Genomic DNA, 19,069 nt, shown 5'->3' with positions numbered 1-19,069 from the left:
CAATAAATATAAATATTAACACCCCAGCCTATATTCAAGCATTGCTCGAAAACGTATACAAACGCTTATTATCATATGCGCATCTCGGAGTGGATCGTGCACTTCATTGCGATAAATATCCCATCTTGTCGCTCACCTGAGTTCCGACGTTACATCGCACCATCGCACCAGCTACCTTTTACAGGCCAGTGTAGTCGACGTGCCTGGGAAGCCCACTATGTGCGCAAAAGTACTAAATTTACAGAAACACGTCGATCCAACTAGTGACGCTTGGCTCAAAGTAAAAAATCCGGCATAGGCTGCTACTCGCTCACCACTTCGCACGAAATCAATTTCCACAATACGTGGCATCGGCTGAATATTTCTCCTTTGGTTTTAGATATGACTGTTTTCTGAGCGCTGTATTCCACCAACGCGAACTTATGGCCACCGAGACAGAAAGCCAGTAAGCGATTGAAGACGAAGCATTTCACACTTCAAAGCACAGTACTTCTGGATTTTAATTTGAGTGAGCTTCTTTTTTTGCGATTGCTTCATCTTACCAGTACTGCTATCTATGAATTACAAACAGAATACAAAAACAAGCTGCAGCGAGTGCATCTTCGCTCTTCTAACATTTTTCACTCGCGGCCTAGAACCAGCCTCTCAAGTCCACAGATGGGTATCTCAACGAGCAGGCTCAACACAACAGCGATGGCCAATGACGAAACGAAGTTTCCAGCGAAGAAATAACCCTGAAAAGTACATTCAGCATGTAAATGCGTCATACCAACACCTTTCTCGCGTATAATTTATCTGGATTTATTATTTATCTGTTTGTATTGCGGCAATTTATGCACCACTCCTTGTTTCTCTCTTTTGTGCTCAACGGCTGGAGATAGAGCAAAAATTGCAGCAGGTACATTAGAAGTAATTGTTATCTACTCTCTAATACACCGACCGCTAATGGGAGTACTTGAATTATTTAAACATTAAAGACCTAAATGAATACTGCCCTGTGGAAAACACACATAATAACTCTGCATCAAGTTCATACAGTAGCAAGACGCACACAGAAGTGCAATGGCGGTTTAATGTTTTTGGTATGGCAAGCAATTGTAATGCTTGTCTGCACGGTTAGCTTTTATAATCAGTGTAATAAGTCAGGTTTGTTTTGTAGCGTTAGCTACACTGGTCGAGGCGGAGCAGTTTCGCGTGGCAGATGGAGAGCCATGCTGCGCATGCGTGAGGAGCAGTGACGTCACGCGGCGCACAGCTGGCGCACCGGAGCCGCCGCCGCCGCCGCACGCGCCTCGCCGGTGTGCACATTCCAGAGGAGTGATGTCATCGCAGTTGCAGACATGGAAGATGGTGGCAGACGCATTGGTGCGTTCGTGCGCCCAGCTGTACGCCCCGCTGCGCAGTCGCCGTCTGACGCTGCGCTGGAGACGCTTGATACCGCCTCTCATTTTGCGCGCATACGCAGACGTATCAGCGGGGGTATACATATAGCGAGGAGGAAGAGGAGGAAGAGAAGAACCGAAGGACAGGGAGGTTAACATGTTGTCATACCTGATGGCTGGCGCCTGTGAGTGTGGTATAACCATGGAGAATGACAGCGCAAATGCTCCTAAGCGGAGCAGAAAAGCGGAGAAGCTTGACAACCAGGAAAGCTAAGAATAATCACCTGAAACTTAGATAGCGCTACGTATATCCTGGCATAGCCGAGCTAAGCTACTCAGCTTTTTTTCTATTTTCATCTTACCAGTTTTTGCGATGCCCTGCAGCTCATTTTCATTCACATTGTTGACTAACAAAATAAAGAAAAACAGGAAGCTTTGCAAATGTGTATTTTATATATTATATTTATCTTGTAATATGTGCTGCGCAAGCGAATGCACTTTTTAGGATTTTCACTTTGTCTGAGCAATGCCTTTTCCACACATAAAAACAAAGCGGCGCCAAAAATGAGATAAAGTTGAATTGACAATTCTGTTGTCTAAGTCTTGTTTTCAAATGGCAAGCAGGCTTCGCGTATGTTATGGCGGCCGTTGTGATTGGCTCAGATGTTCTTCTAATACTTTTATCGTCAGGCTTTTTTGGGAATATGAACCGTGAACTGTGATACAAGCAGTTGTTCCGAGACACTGGTCAAGGTTTTGGTAAAGTGATGGCTGGTGCTCCACTCACAATGCTTTTGGCTATACCCCCAAAGATTGCGCACTCAACTAGTGGATGAAATGCGCGTAAAGACCTGGTACAGGTAAACTTTTCGAATAGAATACAGGCGGCGACACCTACAATTATTGATGCTTCTCAAATGTAATACTTATATGCCATTCACATGACCACCGCTACAGTTTTAAAGTTTGTTGTGTTTCTTACTGTAAATGTTAACGAGCCATTTGACTGCATGAAACGCGTATAAAAAAAACATCACATAACCTTTTCCCGCATTTCCCGTATGTGGTACGCAATCCAACAGTCTTAATTTACGTAAGCTAGAATGTACCTCATTGTCTCGGCTGTGTTGGAAATGAGCAATCCTCTGCCTTATAGTTTTCTTCATCGTGAGACGACCAATTTTCAGTAAGCGTAAACAACGCCCTGCCCGCACCAAGCCACAGTACTTTACGACTTGCACTCTTTAACCTAAATTCTACATATACGAAAGGTCGAAACAATGATAGTCACAATGGCTAGCCTATAATGGCCACCGCACAAGAATGTTTTTGTTGCTCGGCAAATATTGTGTCGAAGAGATCTAAAATAATTTAGGAATGGGACAATTTCACAGCGTGCCGGAAATCAAGAAGTTCGCACTTCATGACTGTTGACATCTTACCATTAGGAAGTAATTGTAGTCGAAGCTTTCTTCCCGAGATGCATAGAAGACGTACTGCACTGGAATATGCGTGATATACACCGCGAACACAAACTTGCTGAGCGTTGCAAAGATACCAGAGGAGAGGAACTTAGTCACAATACCTGTAACAGAAAAAAGTTTAATTTGAATAAGTCTACACACAGCGATTATTTACGTTAGGGAAAATTACTAAGCGCTTCAAATCAAAGTAATATAATGGCAATTTACGAAAAGATAGGCTGACATGAAAACAATGGTTACATAACTCTTGTTTTTAATCTATCGAGAGCAAAAAGTAGAAAACTGAGCGATAAGTTGACTCGCAATTCCTATGGGTAGACAACTGCCGCATCAAAACAAAAAAACCTACGCCTAGCCGACTGTACTGTTTTCACCTGAAAGCACTAATGCATGTCTGAGGAGAGTGAACCGCCATGGCGTCAAACATTGTCCTGTAGCGAAAGGAATTTCTTGGTTGTTCGTGAGCTTCTCACAGTTACATCATACATATAACGCCCGAAGCTTACCGAACAACTTTGACGGTATTGTTATTTTCTTATGTTAACCGACCATCAATTTTCGCTTCGTATCTTTATCGGAAACGTGGCTATCTGCAGCTGATCATAACCTGTTTTCCATACCGGGCTATAGCGCTCAGCTTTTTTTATCGGCGGGGTGACTGCCATGGTGGTTCAGCTATATTGTCGTGTGGTCGTGAATTTGGCGAAATCAGCAGTCAGCGTGTACGAGACGAAACTCACTCTTTATTTGGGCGAACCTTTGCCGCAAAAATTAAAGGTGGAAAGTACAAGCAATTCAAGCTGTACACAAATTGCGGCGAACATAGCGACGAACAGAACCTAGCCACAGACTGATCGGTGGCTACGCACGCCGGCATATAAACTTGTGACATCGAACATTCGAGTCTTTTAGCTGGTGGCCGCGCTAGTTTCAGAAGAAACTCAAACGTTCGCGCTTGCGTGCTCAAGCCTATCAGAACATACTAACGTAATTTGCAAGCTCGCCAGACATTCGGGTCCAGTTTGCGAAAGGCAGTGGATTTGTTTAGTGGATCGGTTACATAAAAATACAAAAAGGAGCGCGCCTGGCATTGCCTTCCTCTGAAAAAACATCGTTCCGATGCGTAAAACAGAACATGGCAGGGGAAAATGTGCATACAAAGAAAGAACAACAATAAAGGAAGCAAACGTACAGTCCTCGGGTACGCTAACGCGTATAAAACAGTTTAACCCATTAGCGCCCAGCGTACTTTACAAAGTACACTTCATTTTTTTGGAATAGAAAATACACTATCCAATTTTCTAATTTTTCTGCTTAGCATTTTTGATGCTAAAGGTTGCAGCAAGACACTCCTAATCGAACATATTGACTCAGGTCAATTTTTTCTGTGCTACGAGTTGTTAAACTTTTGCAAAACGAGCGCCCGTCGAACGCATGTGACGACTACTACATTTTCTCAAATAATTTAAGGTTTCACACTGTATATATTGAAAAAAACAGATTGGTTGTGCTTCAAAAGGAACAATATAATCACGGCGAAGCGCAAGAATCAGCTGTAGTGCACAGTTTCGCTCTGAGGGGTAATCAAATGTTGGTGTACTTTTTGTAGTACACTGGGCCTTTGTGAGAGCTTACATGTGCATTGTGTGGAAGGTTGCCTCAGAGATCAAACCAGGTATTTTCTTCAGAATAATGCCGTTTTTACGGTCATTTGAGACTCGGGAGACTGCAACAGATGCCGGCAGGGATATACGAGAGCCTCTTGGTGAAGTAATTGTCACTCCCAAACGGCTGAGGAGGAGGGGGAAGACGGCTGTGCGAATGAATGCCTTCTGCCTGATGGAACGAAAGAAATCGGGAAGACTGCTTCTGTTTTGATCCGGGAAACGAGTTTCTTTTCGTAAAGGGCAAAGACAATAGCATAGTTGCTATGGCGATAAACTATGACACAGTCGAGCCACTACGCTCTGTAAGCAGATGATCATAAACTCAAAAGAAAAACGTAGTGCCATCACGAAACATCGTCAGCAGCTAGGGAAATATTGGCATGGGAGAGATTCACCTCCACAATCAAGCTGCGTATAACTTCAGAATTTTTATTCTTGGGAAAATGAGATGGAAGCACCTATTTATACAGATCATCAACATTGCTGCACTGAATGCATAGAGGCTCTGCCAACCTACAGGAGGTTAGCTGACCCTCTATGAGTCGACTGCTGTCATTCACCTGCACACTTGCAAGACACTACCTGTGCCGTGTACACAATAGATCAAGAGGTCTTCCATGTCCAGTGTGCCTGCCAGTCCCCTCCATCCATGTGGGCATTTCACAAGAATATTGAAAAACGGTTGAAGTGCACTGTCTGTGATAAATAGAAATGATGCTGCGAAAAGTATGGTGCAACGTTTTGCATGATGCGTCGCTGCTTCGACAAGTTGCATGTGCCAAAACAACTTTTGTATTAGTATTGCAAGGGCCTGGCTATTCGTGTGCCGAGCCAGCCTGCATTGCTATCGCAAGAGCCCAGCGTACTTTCTAAAGTACAGTGTCATAACTTCTGAAGGAATAGATGTAACGCTATGAAACTTGCCAGATGTTTTTCTCTACTGTAGTTAGATAAGTGCGCGAAATTTCAATTACATTCAACAAATAGCTTTTGCTTGGGCCTTAATGGGTTAAGGCGCACGACATGGACGACCTCAGGTCGTGTGTGTAAATAATAATAATATCTGAGGTTTAACGTCTCAAAACCACCGTATGATTATGAGAGCCGCCGTAATGGAGGGCTCCGGAAATTTCGACCACCTGGAGTTCTTTAACGTGCTCCTTAATCTACGTACACGGGCCTCAAACGTTTTCGCCTCCATCGAAAATGCAGCCGCCGCGGCCGGGATTCGATCCCGCGACCTTTGGGTCAGAAGTCGAGTGCCATAACCACTAGACCTCCGTGGCGGGGCAGGTCATGTGTGGCGCCGCAGAGAGTCCGTATTGCCGTCCGGGATGACGTCATAGCCCAGAGCGCCGAAACGTCGAAGCGCTTTGTATGGCTTGAAGTACCGCCGTAGAGGTTTTTCGCGGTGTCCACGTCGACGTATTGGTGTCCAGACCCACACCCGTACACCGGGCTGGTATTCCACGAAGCGTCGCCGAAGATTGTAACGGCGGCTGTCGGCTGTCTGCAGGTTCTTGATGCGTAGGCGGACAAGCTGCCGCGCTTCTTGGGCGTGCTCACGGTAGAGCATAGCGTCCAGGTTGTCCTCGTCACTGCCAATCGCAGCATGGCGTCAAGCATGGTACAGGGCTCCTTCCGTAAACTAGCGTGAACGGCGTCAACTGCGTTGTTTTTGCACTGCCGTATTGTAAGCGAATGTTACGTACGGGAGTATAGAGTCTTATGTCTTGTGTTCGACGTCGACGTACATGCCGGCATGTCAGCGATGGCCTTATTTAGACGTTTGGTGAGACCATTGGTCTGTGGGTGGTAGGCGGTTGCCCGGCGGTGGCTTCTCTGGCTGTTTACCAAGATCGCCTGACGGCCGTACCTCTTTCGGTGATGAGGACCCGTGGGGCGCCATGACGAAGGACAATATTCTCAACGAATAACTTGCTTACGACGGCGGCACTTCTTTTGCGCATGGCCCCAGTTTTGGCGTAGTGAGTGAGGTAGTCCGTGGCTACGACGATCCACTTCTTGCCGGACGTTGACGTCAGAAATGGCCCCAGCAAGTCCATCCCGATCTGCTGGAAGGGTCTATGCAGTGGATCGACTAGCTGAAGAAATCTCGCTGACCTTGTCAGCGGTTTCTTGCGTCGCTGACAGTCCCAGCATGTCCTTACGTAACGAGCGACGTCAGCGGTAGGGCGTGGCAGGTCTTCACGTGGCCGCTGACGTCCTCCGACGCTTCGCTTCGGCAAGACACAAGGTTTCTCGGCATTCCTCGCACCCCATCGTCGACCTCAAGAGTTCCCGCACCGGTTGTCTCCTCTCGTCGCCCGAAGCATTGGACTCACCGATCGGTGAGCCCACGTTAGCTGACTTTCGTAAGGACGCTCGCTGTTTAGAAACTGTTTGTAGTTAGTTCTTTCTCTGTTTGCTGTGTTTTCTTTTGTGCGTGTGTGCCTTTCGTTCATGTTTTTATAAAGTGTTGGTGAAAACCTGCAAGCAGCCTCGTCGGCTTGTTTGGAACGTCCACGTTCTTAACTTGAAGATTTTAAGAACCTCACCGTTCCCATTACAATGGCGTCCGCGACAGGACGAGGCTGATTGTAGTGTTCAGCTACTCTAACGAAACATGGATCTGAAGGACTTAGTAAGCGCCAGCGAGAAGTTAGGCTTAACCGGGGACGCGCATCGAAAGTGGGTGGAGGAGGAGCAAGCGCGTGCTCGAGAGGAGCGTGCCGCGGAGCGTGATGCGAGGCGCGAGCAGGCCTAGCGCGATGAGCGCGCATTAGTTTTGGCTCGCGAGAAGGTAGCGTTGGATCGCGAGAAGGCAGCGTTGGACGAGAAAATTTCGTTGCTTCGCTTGCGTCTCACAGAAGCTGAAGCGGGTGCGGGTGGACGCGTAGAACCGGCCGCCGTCCGTGATCGTGTCGTGCCCCTGCAAATATACCCCCGTAGCTTTATGCCTCCTTTTGATGAGAATCAGGACGACCTCGATGCGTACTTTAGGCGCTTCGAAGTGGTGGCAGCAGGGCAGGATTGGCCTAAAGATAAGTGGGCAACCGCATTGAGCATGCTTCTGGTGGGCGAGGCCCTCAAAGTGTTTGGACGGCTATCGCCCGCGGACTCTTTGGACTACGATAAGGCAAAAAAGGCTTTGTTGCAACGATTTCGTTTTACGGCAGATGGTTACCGTGAGACGTTCCGTTCATGCAAGCCTGAGGACCTCGAAACAGGCAGCCAGTTTGCTGTTCAGCTTCAGGGATACTTCGATCGATGGATCGAAATGTCTGAAATGGACAAAACTTTTGATGCTATGAGGGACCTTCTGGTAGCGGAGCAGTTCCTGAAGAACTGTGATGACAGGCTGGCGGTGTTTCTAAGAGAGAAACTGCAGAACCTTAGCGGAGATGTCGGAAGCATGCGACCATTTCATGGAAGCTCAGCGACAACGCAATTTGGTTCAATGTGGAGAGACGCCTGGAGACCCGATTACAGCCGACGAAAGCAGGTATTGCAGAGTTCCGCAAAAAGCACTGCCAACAAAATGTTCCCTTTGCAACCGGGTAGGACATGACGCTTCCACGTGTCGCTGGAAGGTCGGACCACCGTTTTGCCACGCTTGTCAGAAGACGGGACATGTTGCTGCTAATTGTAAGCGCAGCAGGCCCGTCGGTAACGTGACGTGTGTGTTGGACGATGAACCAGGAGGTGCGCCAACACAAAGGGAATGCGTGGGACAGGCGCGAGCCAATACACAGGAGTCTCGGAACACTGGCGAGTCATTACTTCTGGGTGTGTTAGCGAAAGACAAAAGTCCTGAACGTCGAGACGGCGCAAAGAAAAGTTATATGCAGACAACGAAAGGTTACGTCTTCGGACGTAAGGTGACAGTGCTGCGGGACACTGGTAGCAACACAGTCATTGTCCAGCGAAGTTTACTGCCTGATACCGCGCTAACGGGAAAGACCGGAACTGTTGTCTTGGCGGACGGGAGATCGCTCGATCTCCCAGAGGCAAGGGTGTATTTGTCATCACCGTATTATACAGGCAAATTACTAGTGAGGTGTATGGAGCGACCAATGTGCCAAGTAATTGTCGGGAATATCGTGGGTGCCCGAGAAGCCAATGACCCGAACCCAAAATGGCAGTACGGGGCCAAAGAGTCAGACAACGATCCTTACTCCGTCAACTCGAACAGGAATCATAATTCCCGTGCAGTGGCTTCGTCTACGGATTTGACTACCATCAAAGAATGTCTACAGGGCCAACTTCAAAAGTCTGGGCCTTTGTACAATAAGCTTGTTTCCCCTGATAGGCACCGGCGTACGAGATGCAGAAGCTCCTCAAAGAAGAGCGGCATGAGTTGCGCACTCCCAGATGAAGCTTGCGAACATGGAGTTCCATGCTTCAGAGCCGGGTTATACAAAATCCCAGAAAAAAGAGAAAACTTTTCACCAGCTAAGCAAAAGACCATCACTTTTCGTGGTCACTCCCGCTGGTGTTGCTGTAAATGCTGCAAAGACGCCGAAAGGCAAGATCAATCTACACAGTGTGATCTGTTATTGCCAGCGTTTCGGCGAGGGCTACTTCTAACAAATGAAGACAGGAGCGAACAGACTGATTTTGTCCAAGTGTTCGGAGAAAAAGAAGGACATGCCGTTTGCGTGGCAGGCTGGCGGCGACAGAAACTGTATTCCGACGTAGGTAGGCATAGCCAAGGTGACTGTCCGAGCAGTGACAAACAAAGAAACCACTAAGAAAAGATGGACACACGAGAGAGAATTCGTGTTTTAAGGGATCGGCAATTCTCCACCTACGAAGCCAGTATTAAGCGCGCCAGAAATTTAGATATTCGTACTGCGGTCCGATATGAACAAGGGCGCAGCATTCCCGCTAGACAATCGCGTTTACTACGGACTACACAGCATATCCCTGCAAGCTATTTCTCCTGTAACCAGGACAGTTTCGTACAGTGTAGAGAGAAAGGTTAGCTTTGGTGCGAGCATTGCAAATGTTTTCTTGTGCGGAGTCTGCCAACGCACGAGTGGTCGAATGAACTGCGCTCCCAAATCCATTCGTGCAGAGGCATGAACGCGCGTCTGTGATCTGGTCTGCACCAAAGTAAGCGAAATAAGTCCTTCAGTTTGCGTACGGCGTGACGACTGTAAGCGCCGCGTTCAACTGAACGACCGCCGTCTTTGTATTCTGGCCGGGAACAGAACGCTGTGTTGTTGTTCCTTGCGTGTCGATACATCGACTTAGTTGTGGATGTGCATACGCATGAGGCGATGTGTTGAGCGTTATATTTCTAGAATACTTCAAACTGTGAATAGGATTGTTGAGCCTGGAATGAAGCGTGTGTTATAGTTGCGCGCGCATGTATCGCCTTTTGTTCGCGTTCCCTCATGAACAAAAGACTTGAATGGGAGCCTGTGTGATGCGCGCGCAGAAGATCCGCAATGCTCCTGTGGGATGTGATAGAAGAGAAAGCAGACGATGACGACTACGACGCCGGTGCTCGCGCAAGAATGCGCCAACTCTCTTAGCTGGGGGTTGAAGAAGAAGAAACAGAGGTGGGGGACGGGACTCGGCGTTCGATACATTCGGGTGACCGGACCCGAGTGTCGGCGCTCTGGGAAGCGGTCCACGAGTTGGGGCCAAGGTTTTCACGTGGCCGCTGACGTCCTCCGACGCTTCGCTTGGGCAAGACACCACGTTTCTCGGCATTCCTCGCACCCCATCGTCGACCTCAAGAGTTCCCGCACCGGTCGTCTCCTCTTGTCGCCCGAAGCATTGGACTCACCGATCGGTGAGCCCACGTTAGCTGACTTTCTTAAGGACGCTCGCTGTTTAGAAACTGTTTGTAGTTAGTTCTTTCTCCGTTGCTGTGTTTTCTTTTGTGCGTGTGTGCCTTTAGTTCATGTTTTTATAAAATGTTGGTGAAAACCTGCAAGCAGCCTCGTCGGTTTGTTAGGAACGTCCACGTTCTTAACTTGAAGATTTTAAGAACCTCACCGTTCCCATTACACCTTCAAAGTCCTCTTCCAGGCTTCTCAGCTCCGCGTCACTTCGCTGTTCGGTGAAGTCGTCGGCACTTATTGGTACCAACAAGCTGTCTTCGTCGAGGTCGTCATACGGCGGTGGTTCAACTGGTGAGCAGGACAAGCAGTCGGCGTCAGAGTGCCTACGTCCGAACTTGAAAACGAAGGTAATGTAGAATTCATGGAGTCTCAGGCTCCATCGTGTGAGGCGGCTTGAATGGCCCTTAAGGTTAACTAGCCAACACAAGGCGTGGCGGTCGCTCACAACTTCGAAGGGCGTGCCTCAGAGGCATGGGGTGAAACTTCGACGTAGCCCAGATGATGGCAAGGCACTCGTTTTCTCCTGTGGAATAGTTGGCTTCTGCCTTGGATAGCGACCGGCTAGCATAGCTGACAACCCGTTTCAATCCATTAGTCTTCTGCACAAGACGGCGCCGAGTCCTACGTTGCTTGCGCCAATGTGGATTTCCGTATCGGCGTATTCGTTGAAATGAGCAAGTATCGGAGGCGTTTGCAGGCGTCGTTTCAGTTTTTGAAGTGCTTCGACTTGCGCCGTTTTCCACTTAACGTCGACGTCGGTCTTGGCCAGTTCAGTAGGTGGCTCAGCAATGAGTGCAAACGTTTTGACTAACCGCCTGTAATAGGCCCACAGGCCGAGAAATCGACGCACAGCCTTCTTGTCGGCGGGTGGCGGCAATCTAGCGATGCCGGCTGTGGTCTGCGGGTAACGGCCGACTTCACAGTTGCTGAAGAAGCGTCCTAGCAAGAGGAGCTCTTCGTACGTGAATCGGCACTTTCCCCGGTTTGAGAGTTAAGCCAGATGACCTGACTGCCTGAAGCACTGTTTCAAGGCGTCGAAGGTGTTCGTCAAAGTTGGGAGCGAAGACGACGAAACATCCAGCTAGATGAGAGAAGTCTGTCACATTATTCTAGCCAGCACTGGTTCCATAATGCGCTGCAACGTCGCAGGCACCGCCGACCAAACACCAGTAGCACGACCTTGACCTCAAACAGAACCCCCGGTGTTATAAAGGCTGTCTTCTCGCGGTCTCTCTCATTGACTTCATTTTGCCAATAGCCCATCTTGACGTCCATCGAAAAAAGTACTCGCGAAAAAAATTCGATCCAAGGCATCGTCCCTCCATGGAAGTGGATATACGTCCTTCGTGATGTTGTTCAGGCAACGCTAATTGATACAGAAACGCAAATTCAATCTTACTTCTCTACTAAGGCCACTGGCGATGCCCACAGATTCTTCGATGTTTGTTTGATATCTTGCAGTATTTCGTCGACTTGTCGCTTTCTGGCCTCTCGATCTCGCGTCGAAACGCAGTAGGGATTCTGACAGAGTGGTTGAGCATTTTTTTTCGTTATGATACGGTGCTCAACAAGGGCTGTTTGTTGAACCCTTGATGACGACAAGAAAGAGAGTCCCTGTATTGCTGCAGAAGGCGTCGGAGCTGTCGCTGTTGGCACTCGGGAAGACTTGGGTTGACGTCGAAGGTTGGTTGGGGTTTGGGGGTCATCGCGGTAGGTTCGTCAGAATCTGAAAAAAGCGAAATCACTGCTGACGGCTAAATTTCCTTGATGTACGCAGTCGTCGCGTCTTGCAAAGGTGGGTGTATTCTTGGCTGAAGTTCGTTAGCGTCACGCATCCTTTCCCTTCATGCTACCGGCAATGCCTCTTGCGACGCAAATGTAACGGTCTAGCAGCAAACTCTGATAGATCTCGATGGCGCCTTCAACGTGTTTAGATGCCGACGGAAATTTGTCGACTGTGCCGACGGAAATTTCTGAGCTCGGAGCGGGTCGGCATGATCACTTGATCCTCAAGGATGTTCAAGGCACAGTAACATGGCTTCGTATCCGGCGGTGGTCCCAAGTTCGAAGTGTATTCTCCCTATTCACGAGTCCTGTCCTCGGTGCTTCTTCTCGGTCAATGTGTACGTGGCGCAGATTGTCCTTGGAGTTCCAGTGGTTAAATATTGAGACCCTTTAGAGGGTCTCGAGCCAGGTTTCGGGATCTTCACATGGCAAACCACGAAAGGTCGGCGGCTCCTTGGGTGGCTGCCTCACGATTGCTATAGATGACACTGCGGCCGTCATCGTGCCTGTTGTATTCGTTAACGTGGTTTTTGGCTTCTGCGGTAGTAGCCCGTATTGTGGGGGTACTTTTAGTCTGCGGAGGGCTCGACTGTCGCTGATGGCATCGGCATCCTCTTGGTGATGCGGGCTGCTTTCACCGCTTTACGGCGGCGTCCGGAACGAGAATGAACAGCACCTCCACCAGATATCACGTGGTCGTGACGTTGACGAAAGTAGGAGTCGGCGCCTTAGAGAGGAAATACTTTGTTTGGGCGCCCCGCCACGGTGCTCTAGTAGTTATGGCGCTCGAGTGCTGACCTGAAGGTCAGCAGTCGAGCGCCAGCCGCGGCGGCTGCATTTTCGATTGAGACGAAATTGTTTGAGGCCCGTGTGCTTAGATTTAGGTAGATCTTGAAGAACTCCAGGTGGACGAAATTTCCGGAGCCCTCCACTACGGCATCCCTCATAATCATATCGTGGTTTTGTGACGTTGAATCTTAGATATTATTTATTATCATCTTTATTTAGGCGACCTGTTTCCGGAAAATTAAAGGTGCAAAGAACAAGCAAATCAAGCTGTACTGATAGCGGCGAACATAGTGTCGGCGGTCGTAAACTGATCTGCTGCTAGGCGCGCCGGAATTTATATATCTCTTTCAAGCACAGAAGTTGGCTTTGCTTTAAATTTTGAATTTTAATGCAAAAATTATGATAAAAGGTCACAAATAACACATTGAACGCACGAAAAAAAAATTACGACTAGTAACAAAGTTCCTAGGATGTGGTCACCGCTGATGACCACCGTTCCGGAAGGGTCTGTGCTCCACAAATATGTAACAACTGGTCGTTTTAAATGTAGCAGCATACTTTGCGCTTTGCACAGAGGAAGTCACTTCTTGTGGAATTCCGAAAAACAGTTTTTTCCTTTCCAAAGGCAGAGTTGCACGTTGCATGTTTGACATATCCAAACTGTTCGAGATGGGTGTGCCTTTCTGCTCCAGTTCGCACACTTTCGTGGTGAACACCTTGTTGGCTGATGGTTGGACGCTGCTGTACGAATGGAGAAGTCCACAAAGGATTTGAATTTCTTTCGTTTGGCCCCTGCGCCAACAGATGACTTACGTTTATCTGTACGATCTATAAGAGCTTGAACAGTCATCTGTTGGGCTAAATTTCTTCTAAAATCTTTCAAGGTCATCTTTTCGAAACCAGCATGTTCCCGAAAAATGATGCATGCGTTGACAACACTGCAGTCAAGAAGTTAAAAAAATATCTGGTGTCACCACTTGCGTGATTTCCGATCCACCTCATACTTCCATTTCATCACCCTTCCTCCCTCCCGTAGCCCTTTCATGCACGGTGGTCAGCGTAGGTAACCACCCTGAATAAAGTCGCTGTACAGAATGAAACTGATCCGAAGCGCATTTTTACTTGCACAGCCAGCAAGAAATACTCTTCCGCTGCGTGTTACACCAAAAAAAGTTCGCGTGCAACCTCACGTACCTCTGCGCCCGTATAATCTTTCAGGGTACAGCGCGGAAACGGCATGCTTGTTGCAAAAGTTTTTCTTGTAGGGAAAAAAAGTGCCCTGGATAACTAGCGCCATCTGGAGCATCTTCATAAACGACTAAAAGGGCAAAGCAAATACGTATTCGCTCGCTCAACCTCTAGATGTCACTGCTAAAAAATGTCGAAAGGGTGGTCACCGTAGGTGACCACTGTGCCGGAAAAAGATATGTGGCATCGACTATTTGAGTCTTATCTCTGGTGGCCGCGCTACTTTCAGAATAAATTCCACTGTTTGTGTTTGTGCGCTCAAGCCTATCAGAAGATTCTAACATAATCTGGAAGCTTCGCAGACATTTGGGCACGGTTTGTGATGGGCAGTGGCTATACGCGCAACGGATCGATCACATAGAAATACAACAAAGAGTGCGCGTTGCAATATCCATTTCAAACACCTTATCATATAGAAGACGCACTGATATCGCATTTATTGTGTCGCGAGAGAGAGAGAGAGAGAATTTACTCCCATCCCTCTAACAAAAAAAGTATCATCGGTTCAAATTGCCGCTCCCCGTCATCCTCTTACGGTGACCTTCGTGCTGAACATGATAATATATGAGGGCCGTTTATTTCCGAAAATTATAATGTAATCCTTGAAGGCGACATTAATGTCGACATTACAAGCATTGACTATAGTTGTTGTGTTCAATACTCCAACTGCCTCATTGGGCATGATGTGGAATCTCTACTCGATTCTCCGGCACGATGTGCTCCTTCTGGTCGGACGCTTATTGACCATATGCCGCTCCCCATCATCCTCTTACGGTGACCTTCGTGCTGAACATGATAATATATGAGGGCCGTTTATTTCCGAAAATTATAATGTAATCCTTGAAGGCGACATTAATGTCGACATTACAAGCATTGACTATAGTTGTTGTGTTCAATACTCCAACTGCCTCCTTGGGCATGATGTGGAATCTCTACTCGATTCTCCGGCACGATGTGCTCCTTCTGGTCGGACGCTTATTGACCATATGCACTCAGTGACGTCATGTCTGTACAAAACGCCGGTGTGGTAAATTTTAATCTGTGGGGATCACTGATAACCCTCGCCCTCATCTAGACCGGCGGTGATACCAAGCGACAACGAAGGCCACTGCGCATCCTCTTCATTACGCAAAAGCTTCATAACCAAACGCAGCGAACTGCCAAGGGGCAGTGGTCGGTGAACTTTCGTGTAGTGTACTAGTGTGCCAGGCGTGCAGTCCGCCGGGGCCAAGGTTACGAGAGCGGCATAGAAGTTGTGCGTAGAAACTGATCGTGAGTTTGTTTCACGTTTGCCCTTGACGCCCGTAACGTTTTCTCTAAGTCTTCTTGCTACTAATAATTTTTTTAGTTGATCCCGCTGAGCGCCCAATCTTTGGAGTAGACAGCGGACCCCCCCAACTGTCGTCCAACGTGTAATCGGCCACGTCTACTACCAACAAGAATGGAGACTGCTCTCTAGTGTCTTCTTGAGACAATCGAGCGTCTTGATCTGGCATCAGCAAAGTACTGCGCAGCGTGGTGGCATAACGTGTCCACAACCTGCCTTGCAGTGAGGGGCATGGCAATCCCGACTGTTGCGGGTGGACGAGAGCTGCTCCGCTTGTCGGGCAGCTGGGAATACCAGCTCAAGAGGAGTCCGAGGTCGATACGAAAACAGCGGAAGATGAAGACAGCGGTGAGGCGCAAATGGACCAAGGCTAGTCCGATTCCAAAGGAGACGACGGTGAGGCTGCCGGGACAACCAGAATGAAAACGCCACGGAAGTTTTAGCGGTGACAGAAAACCGAGATACGAGCGACGAGGCTGGGGTTACCTTGTTCGGGCATTCCAACGGCAACGACAACTCAAACACCGGTGCGGCAGAAGAGAACCAGGCCATTGCAGCGTGATTGAGTGGGCGTACAGAGACGCCAAATTCTGCTGAGGCTGCCGGCGCCAAGACACATTTCGCGAAAAGGTCTGACGCAGCGACGACGACGGAGGCCGCGGAGAATGCCAACAAGAGGGCCGTTGCGCGAAGGAATGCGGCGGCCTGCACGACCACAAAGACGTCACTCACTGCGAGCAAGACGACTGGCGCGCAGCGTTGCGGCTTCATCACGGTGAGCACAAGCGAACAAGTGCATCCAGAACCTGTACCACGCCGAATTACACGGAAAGACGTACTCGGTTGAGCGCACGGAGCACGAGCCCGATGGCACCCTTCGGAAGTCCGAGACAAGATTGGGAGCGATTTGGGTGGTAGCCCCAAAGGCGTCGGTCGACTTCAAGGGAGACCAGGAGGCCGCCGCCAAAGCAAAGCTGGCAGCTGGCGAGGACCTGCAACGAACATTTTTAAATGCGAATGCATTTCTTAGTCGGGCTATGTCAGGCGTCCGGCGTTGTCCGCGGCGCCCTCTCCCATAGCAACAGCTGCGGGCGCGCGCGCTTATCCTCACCCCTAGCAACCGGAGCATGTGGTGCGAGAGAGTGTAGGAGAGGGTAGGTGCAGCGCTTCGCCACTCCTTCTCTCGCCATTCGCTCTCTCTCCTCCCTGCGCCCCACTCTCCCGTCCGCTCGCGCCTCACTCTCGACCGTTCGCTGGCTGGGCGCCTCTCAAGAACATCCGGAAATGTGTGTTCGAGACGCCGCTGTGCAACGCCAACGCCGAGCCGAGAACGCTGGCGCCCCACTCTCCCGTTCGCTCGCGCCTCACTCTCGACCGTTCGCTGGCTGGGCGCCTCTCAAGGCGATGGCAGAAGTCGGTGAAGGCGAATGTCTGACGGCAACGGTACCATCTCGCGGCGCAAGAAATGCATTCGCATTTCCTCACGATTCCCTTCGGGGAAGTGGGGGCATTTTTTGTTTGATACCAAGCGACAACGTTGGCCACTGCGCATGTCCCTCATATTCAAAAGCTTCACAACCAAACGCAGCGAGCTGCAAGGGGCAGTCGACGGTGAACTTTCGGGGAGTGTGCTGGTGTGCGCGGCGTGCGGTCCGCGGGGCCAAGGTTAAAGGGCCCCTCACCAGGTCTGACAATTTTGAGCTAACGAGCGCAATGCATACACTGGGCGTTCACGATCACGTCTGCCAAAATTTGCAACGCTACGCGCCGCGGAAATGGGTCAAATTTCAAGGTGAACGCTGCTTGCCCTTTCTCCCTCGCGCGCGCGCCCAGAGAATGAGGGGATGACGCAAATGAGAAAATGGCCGTACGTAGATGGTAGTGCTGTGACGTCGCTCCTCTTCGTAGACGACGGTGCTCTGACGTCGCCAGCAATTGCACTTGACACTGCGATAATTATTTGACAAGACATGTGTAGTTTGTGTAATTTGTTGCTTGAATAGATTAATAAAAGTTGAGAGATATAATTAGACACACAAAGGGAATGTGTGCGTCTTTTTCATTTTTTTTTCGCAAACTGCAGCGAGATGCGGGGCTAATATGCCTCCGTTTCCCATGCGTTCCTGTCCACGCGGTTAGAGCATCGAGCAGACGCCAGCCCTGGAAACAAAAGTAATGTTGTGGCGCGTTCGAACACTACCGCGTCCAAGCGAAAGTTAATACGGCACTGACTCATGATACCGCCACTCTCGTGCCCGTATAAATGTCTCAACTTTCATGCCCGCCCCGCAGAAACAGGTAGTACACCACAGAGAACCCCGACAAAATGCCCACGGCCGCTACATAAAAAAAAGGTAGCGGCCGTGCAACGCCGCTCGCATGCTCGGGCTGGCTCGGGCACGTCATGCGCATGGATACGCATGACGTGTTCATGCGTATGCGTCAAGTGACGAGGGCAGGGAAGGGATTTCGCTTGCGAAGGCTACACGGGGCGAGTGGCAAGGGTTTAAAACTTGCCTCCTCGCATCATGGTTTCGCGCCGCTACAAATTATTGTTTTTCTCAGCTCGTAATGAACCGACTTGAAAAATTCTTGCGGCATACAGCTCTTAATTCGACACACAACAACTTCCAGCGTCTAACTAAAATTTGTTATGTGGCCTGGTGAGGGGCCCTTTAAGGGGACCGGCACAAGTTGTCCGTGGAAACTGTTCGAGAGTTTGTTTCATGTTTGCCTTTGGCGCCGTAACGTTTTCTTTGAAGTTTTCTTGCCACTAATAAATGGTTTTAGTAAATCCCGCTGAGCGCCCATTCCTTGGAGTAGACAGCGGGCCCCACAAATTTTACAGATCTATATCCAATTTTTTCTCTTACTAAATACTCAGACTTATTGAGAGAGAGAGAGAGCGAAAGGTTTAGTGAAACACAGGCAGATTAACCTGAAGAAAATTATTCGGCTTGCTACTCTGCACTGGGGAAGGGCTAAAGGGGGGACTGAACGCTAAGCAAGAAAAGGGAATTTGCAGTGGCTTAGCTCGGCTATGCCAGGATATACGTAGCGTTAGCAAAGATTCAGCTGATTATTATTAGCTTTCTAGATTGTCTAGGATTATTAGCCTTCTTCTGCTCATCCTTCTTACGCTGAACCGCTAATTGCCAGGCAACTACTTCGGGATCCGATGAGATAAGCTTCTCGGCTCTTCTGCGCCGTCGAGCAGCATTTGCGCTCTCCTTCTCCATGGCGTTACCCACCTGCAAACGCCAGTCAGAGGCGATATCAAGTGGCCCCAGCGCAGTGTCAGACGGCGACTGCAGAGCGAAGGCGAATAGATGTGCGCGCGCCGCCGCCACTGTCTCTATGGCTACGACGTCACTCCTCTCGAATGCAGCGAGCCGCGCGCGGCGGTCGCGGAGTCTGCGCGCGCGCCGGCGCCAGCGTGTCTGCCGCGCCTACGACGCCACTCCTCCCGAACGCGCAGCCGCGAGCGGCGGTGTCGGAGAGCGCGTGAGATGCCAGCTCCGGTGACCCA

General features: G+C 49.4%; 1 long non-coding RNA gene across 1 annotated transcript in view; it reads right to left on the bottom strand.

Annotated features, from left to right (window-relative positions):
* Nucleotides 1-410: 410 nt before the first annotated feature.
* Nucleotides 411-19,069, bottom strand: part of LOC119386762 (uncharacterized) — a 117,369-nt gene continuing 98,710 nt past the window's right edge. The window contains exons 6-7 of the long non-coding RNA XR_007415351.1: nucleotides 2,825-2,967; nucleotides 411-734 (exon numbers count right to left, since the gene is read on the bottom strand). This is a non-coding gene — a long non-coding RNA (uncharacterized LOC119386762). The remainder of the gene's footprint in view (nucleotides 735-2,824; nucleotides 2,968-19,069) is intronic.

Source organism: Rhipicephalus sanguineus, chromosome 3 (genome assembly GCF_013339695.2).
Source record: "Rhipicephalus sanguineus isolate Rsan-2018 chromosome 3, BIME_Rsan_1.4, whole genome shotgun sequence".
In the NCBI taxonomy this organism is placed as follows: Eukaryota; Metazoa; Arthropoda; class Arachnida; order Ixodida; family Ixodidae; genus Rhipicephalus; species Rhipicephalus sanguineus.
The sequence above is the reverse complement of the archived record's forward strand: the minus strand, read 5'-3'. Positions and strand labels throughout refer to the sequence as shown.